Consider the following 5,903-nt stretch of genomic DNA (forward strand, 5'->3'; position numbering starts at 1 on the left):
TCTTTCTTTCTCTCTCTCGCTCTCTATTATATATTATATATATAATTATATCAGGAGTTAATGAAGACAAATTTTCTTGTTGACAACTTGAAAACAACTTGAAAACAAGTTTGTCTGCATTAACTCCTGATATATATATACGGAGTTAATACGCACGCAATCATAGAGAGAAGGTTACTCAGTGTCATACCGAAGAATATATATATATATATATATATTCTTCGGTATGACACTGAGTAACCTTCTCTCTATGATTGCGTGCGTGTGTGCGTGCGTACGTACGTGCGTGCGTGCGCTTATGTTTGCGTGCGTGCGCGTGTATGTTTACCATTGGCTGCGTGCGTGTGTGCGCGTGTGCGTTTGCGTGCGTGCGTGCGGTCGTGGTGGACGCGGCTATACCCTTTTTGTATTCGGCAACTCCTTCTGCTGCGGTTGAGCGTGAGTAAGGCGTTCTCTCACGGAGCTCGCAGGTTCGCTGTCCATCTGGCTGCGGCGAGTCGTCGACGTTGAAGCTGCCGCAGTCGTAGTTGTTGTCGCACCGCCTCGCGCACTGCGTGACGGCCCTCACACTGCTGCTGCCGACCACCGCAGCCGTCTGCGATACAGCGTTCTTGTACAGCAGCGTGAACCGTGTCACAGTCGCATAAGCATCGCTCAGCCCAAGTAAGAGCAGTATCACGTACACGCGTGAGAGTGGAGCGTTAAGAAGCATGTCTAACGCTCACGGCGACTCGAGCCTGATAGGCAAGCAATCGCAATTTCAATGTAAGCAAAAGGACCAGCTAGTCAATAGAAACAGTACACCACCATGTTTATATTATATAAAGGCCTATATATATAATTGATCATGATATAGCTGTTGTCAAGTCAGCAAGCGATAACAGGTACATATCCCATCGCAACATTGAATAATTCAGTGAAAGAATCAAAATCCAAAGCACAATCAAGAAGGACTTTTTTATGAATATTAATGCAGAAGCCGTTTACTTATATTACATTCGCAGGCATTTGTGTGATCGCGTGCGTGCGTGCGTGCATGTGTGCGTGTATACGTTTAGGCAGGTAGTTAGGTAGGCATGTAGATATAGGTAGGCATGACCATGCATGATCACATGAAAATGCATGATCACATGCATCTGTATAACCAATCAGATGTGATCGCGGTGGAGAAGGAGGGGAGAAGCTGGTGGAGAAGGAGGAGGGGGAGAAGGGAGAAGGTGGTGGAGGAGGGGGAGCAGGGAGAAGGTGGTGGAGGAGGGGGAGAAGCTGGTGGAGAAGGAGGAGAGGAGAAGCTTGTGGAGGAGGTAGTGGAGAAGGAGGAGGTGGTGGAGAAGGTGGCAGGGAGGTGCCCTTCTCCCTGGCACCACCTTCTCCATTCTCCACCACTTTCACCACCACCTTCTCCACCACCTCCTCCTTCTCCACCAGCTTCTCCCTTCTTCCCTTCTTCATTCTCCACCAAATTTTCCCTTCCCTCCTTCCTCCTTCTCTACCAGCTTCTCCCCTCCTTCTCCACTAGCTTCTCCCCCTCCTCCACCACCTTCTCCCTTCTCCCCTTCTCCCCTCCTCCTTCTCCACCAGCTTCTCCCCTCCTCTTTCTCCACCACCTTCTCCCTTCTCCCCTTCCTCCTTCTTCACCAACTTATCCCCTCCTCCTTCTCCACCACCTTCTCCCTTCTCCCCTTCCTCCTCCTTCACCATCTTCGTCACAGCTGGAAGTGACGTCACTAACACGCGATTACATCTGATTGGTTATAACACAAACCACGTGATAAAATATGCAAATTATCTCCTGTATCGGCCTGAATTTAGACACACCCGTATACATCCAGCGTGAGGTGGGCGTGAGGTGGGCACAGGTGAGGGTCATCACTATGGCAATCAATAACAGACGTCATTCATTCCATTTGTCAATCATTGACGGAAACACGCGAGGTTTACCGAAGTTATAACACTTCGAGAGACAGTCGCAGTAACTGACTGATCTCGAGTCAGCTTTCGGCGAAAATACCAGATTTTCACCGCTTATTATCTCAGCGTAGGACCATCATAGGGACATGCGGTTTGTTTTATATGAACAAGGTAGGACAGGTGATCAATAATACTGCAACGAATCGTCCAAATAAAACGGGGAAAGTTTATTAATTCGACTAATACTGCAACATGTTTTCAGCAATTTACCGTTGTACGCTCTCCTTCTTTATATGCTCTTGGTGATATACATCTACCATCGATATCATAATGCTGATGATCGCCACCTGAGATATATATATATAACCATAGGCATGGCAATTGTAGCGAAGTGTGCTTGCCACGTCATAAACAGCTAGAATTAGGCAAGCTAATTGATTAAGGATGTAGTGCCGGCAATCACGGCTGCCATTGTCATCTCTATTATTCCCCCTGCCGAGACGTTGGATTCGCGGTGTATTGAAGTCAACTACGCCGAGGCTAATCGCATTTAGATTACGGGTGCAGAAACAAAGTATCGGCGAGCTGGTCTTTGCTGTGTGTGAGCGTGCTAGCGTGCTGTCCGGATGTGTGGCGGCTGTCAACCCGGTACGTTTGATGCTGTCGTCAGCGTTGCCCTCGGCCGAAGTGTACATGCAGGGAGGGATAGGCGTTCTAGGTGCTCCCGCTGAGCGAATTGCTGCGTATAACGAGCGTTCGAGTTTAGTGGCAACGAGGGTGGAATTCCGACCAATTATGTTCTCCTTGAGCGCTTTATTCCTTTAGTAATCCTGCGTCTCTTCGACTTTTACTTGTCTCGCCTCCAATGCACTCCTGATTTTATGTCCGCCTAGTTCTTTGGGTGCGCGTGTACGCGTCCGTTCGTTCGTTCGTGCGTTCGTCCGTCCGTTCGTACGTTCGCCCGTCCGTCCGTCTGTCTGTCTGTCTGTCTGTCTGTCTGTCTGTCTGCCTGTCTGTCTGTCTGTCTGTCTGTCTGTCTGTCTGTCTGTTTGTTTGCCTGTCTGTCTATCTATCCTGCTGACTTACTATCCTCTCTGGTTCTCGCGCTTTTCTCTCTCGTTTGATCTCTCACTCTTTCCCAATCTATAACCCCGTCTTTGTGTAAGACTGAAGTTTTGTAATAACAGATGGACAGATTACTGCCCGTAATTCGGTTACGTTCGGAATCATGGCCGCTATGCACTTTCATATATTAGTTTTCGAGGTCAATAACAACAGATGATGCGTATAGTTCGCTGCATCCAGGCCGAGAGTGCGGGTGGTGCAGCCTTTATTAGGGTTATTGATGACGCCTGCCACTGTCCCGGAGCTCAGACAATCACCGCCCGACCCCCTGCCGGGCGAGGCATTCCTATTCTGAAGGCCAAGCGAACCATATAAGCTTTAACTGACCGGACTATATAATCTGCTGCTGCGAATCTCACGCGGTTTCCACCCCATTTCGCGGCGAAAGGCTTAGAGTTTTCTATATTGCTGTGTAAATTATCAATAGCTCATCAACTATAGTTGACGGGGTGTTGAAATTATGTATGCGGTGGGTAAGGATACAGTCGTCCCTTGCTGTCGCGTATCAGTCAGTACTGTAAAGTTGCTTTGATGGATGGCGGTATAAAATAATTTGTAAACAAGTCCAAACTTGCATAACGAAAACGAATAAACACTTTAATATACCATGATGTAGACCCACATAAAGCCTCGCGCACAAAGACAAACAAACGCACGCACGCGCTTAATTCCCATTCCCGACAGTCCGCGTTCTTCTTGTAGTGGTTGATGCGGCGATATAGAGGTGAGCCTATCCAAAAAAATCTCTTCATTTTCGTTACGGTTGATGGCGATGATGATGGTGATGATGATGGTGATAATGATGATAATGTTGTTGTTGATGCTGCTGCTGCTGCTGCTGCTGCGGCTGCTCCTGTTGCTGTCATTATTGTTGTTTTTGTGATTGTTAATGCAGCCTCGTCTTTTTAACTGTAAGAACTGACATGCCTTTTCCCATTTTAAATACAGGACTCTCTGGAACCGATCTCAGATCGATTTTACATGGCTCGGGTAAACCGGTTTAAGGTGCCAATTTTAACGCTCCACCTCAGTCTCAGGCCAGGCTTTTGGTAAACGGTGCAAAAAACTCCTACAAGAACCAACAACAATGTTAGCACGAGCGAGTAGTCAAGTAGTATAGCTTATAATCGTGGTTCCCGCCACGTTTCAATCCGGTGTTTTACGTTAAATCATACCAATTTTATGTGTAGACGTATTTAGAAGAAGTTGTGCATGCGCGTGCGTGCATGTGTGCCTGTATGTTTACGCGCATGCGTGCGTGCGTATGTGTCTGTATGTGTACGCGCTTGCGTGCATTCGTTGTCATTGGCACCCCATATATGGCAAAAAACTACTTGACGATATAAGGCTAGAAGTTTACCAATAAAAGATTCTTACCTATTTTAACAAAATTGTAACCAACTTGTTCTTGAACTTTTAATGAAAAGGTAAATTGGCGCGAAACAAGAACATACATGCGCATATACCTGCAACGATATTTATTTATTGTTATTAATTGCATTCGAATTAATTTTATGCCTTTTAAATTCTTTCCTCGTGTTGAAAATTATGCAATAGCAAATTTCTCGGATATCGGTGGGTTAACCATCGGTGGATCTCGTGTACGCGGTATAATCCCATCACCGATAAGCGACAACAGTGCACTCGTAATTGTGGTTTTTGGCCGTAACGTTATTGTGGTTCGCAACTACATTTTCTTACTCTCTCCCGATATATAGCGGGCTGTGTATCGCCAATAGTTGTTGCTTGTATTGTGTCGTCATGACAACTGCATTGTACCGACAAGGCGCGTCAATCAATTAAAATTTTATGTTCTTCTAGCGCGTTATATAGCCAGTGGCCTATTCAGTAGCGTTTGCAGGTACGACGATAACTCTACATCATAATCACAATAACGTCCACTTATATAGACTCGACGCAATCCGTATGACGTCATTGTCATTGAAATACCGCTGATGTTGTGTGTAACCAAGCTGGGTTGTTAAGACCGCTGGGCGTGAAAATGTGCGTGAAGGCAGTCAGTCACGGGTTACCTGCAGAATAAAGAGTTAAAAAGCAGTAATATGTTCACTGACTTGCGGCTACTACCGCGTATTAGCTCGCATGATACAGATGTTAAATGCCTATAAACTAAACGATGATCACACTCGTAAATGCGTCACCGTAATAGATATCAATCAATCAATCTATTTATCTATCTATCTATCTATCTATCTATCTATCTATCTATCTATCTATCTATCTATCTATCTATCTATCTATCTATCTATCTATCTATCTATCTATCTATCTATCTATCTATCTATCTATCTATCTATCTATCTATCTATCTATCTATCTATCTATCTATCTATCTATCTATCTATCTATCTATCTATCTATCTATCTATCTATCTATCTATCTATCTATCTATCTATCTCTCTGTCTGTCTGTCTATCGATCTATCTATCTATCTATCTATCTATCTATCTATCTATCTATCTATCTATCTATCTATCTATCTATCTATCTATCTATCTATCTATCTATCTATCTATCTATCTATCTATCTGTCTGTCTGTCTGTCTGTCTGTCTGTCTATCCATCCATTCATCCATCCATCCATCCATCCATCCATCCATCCATCCATCTATCCATCCATCCATCTCTCCATGCATGCATGCATGCATGCATTTATCCATCTATCCATCCATCCATCCATTCATCTATCTATCTATCTATCTATCTATCTATCGATTTATCTATCGATCTATCGATCTATCGATCTATCTATCTATCTATCTATCTATCTATCTATCTATCTATCTATCGATCTATCGATCTATCGATCTATCTATCTATCTATCTATCTATCTATCTATCTATC

Source organism: Priapulus caudatus, unplaced genomic scaffold (assembly GCF_000485595.1).
Source record: "Priapulus caudatus unplaced genomic scaffold, Priapulus_caudatus-5.0.1 Scaffold600, whole genome shotgun sequence".
NCBI lineage: Eukaryota > Metazoa > Priapulida > Priapulimorpha > Priapulimorphida > Priapulidae > Priapulus > Priapulus caudatus.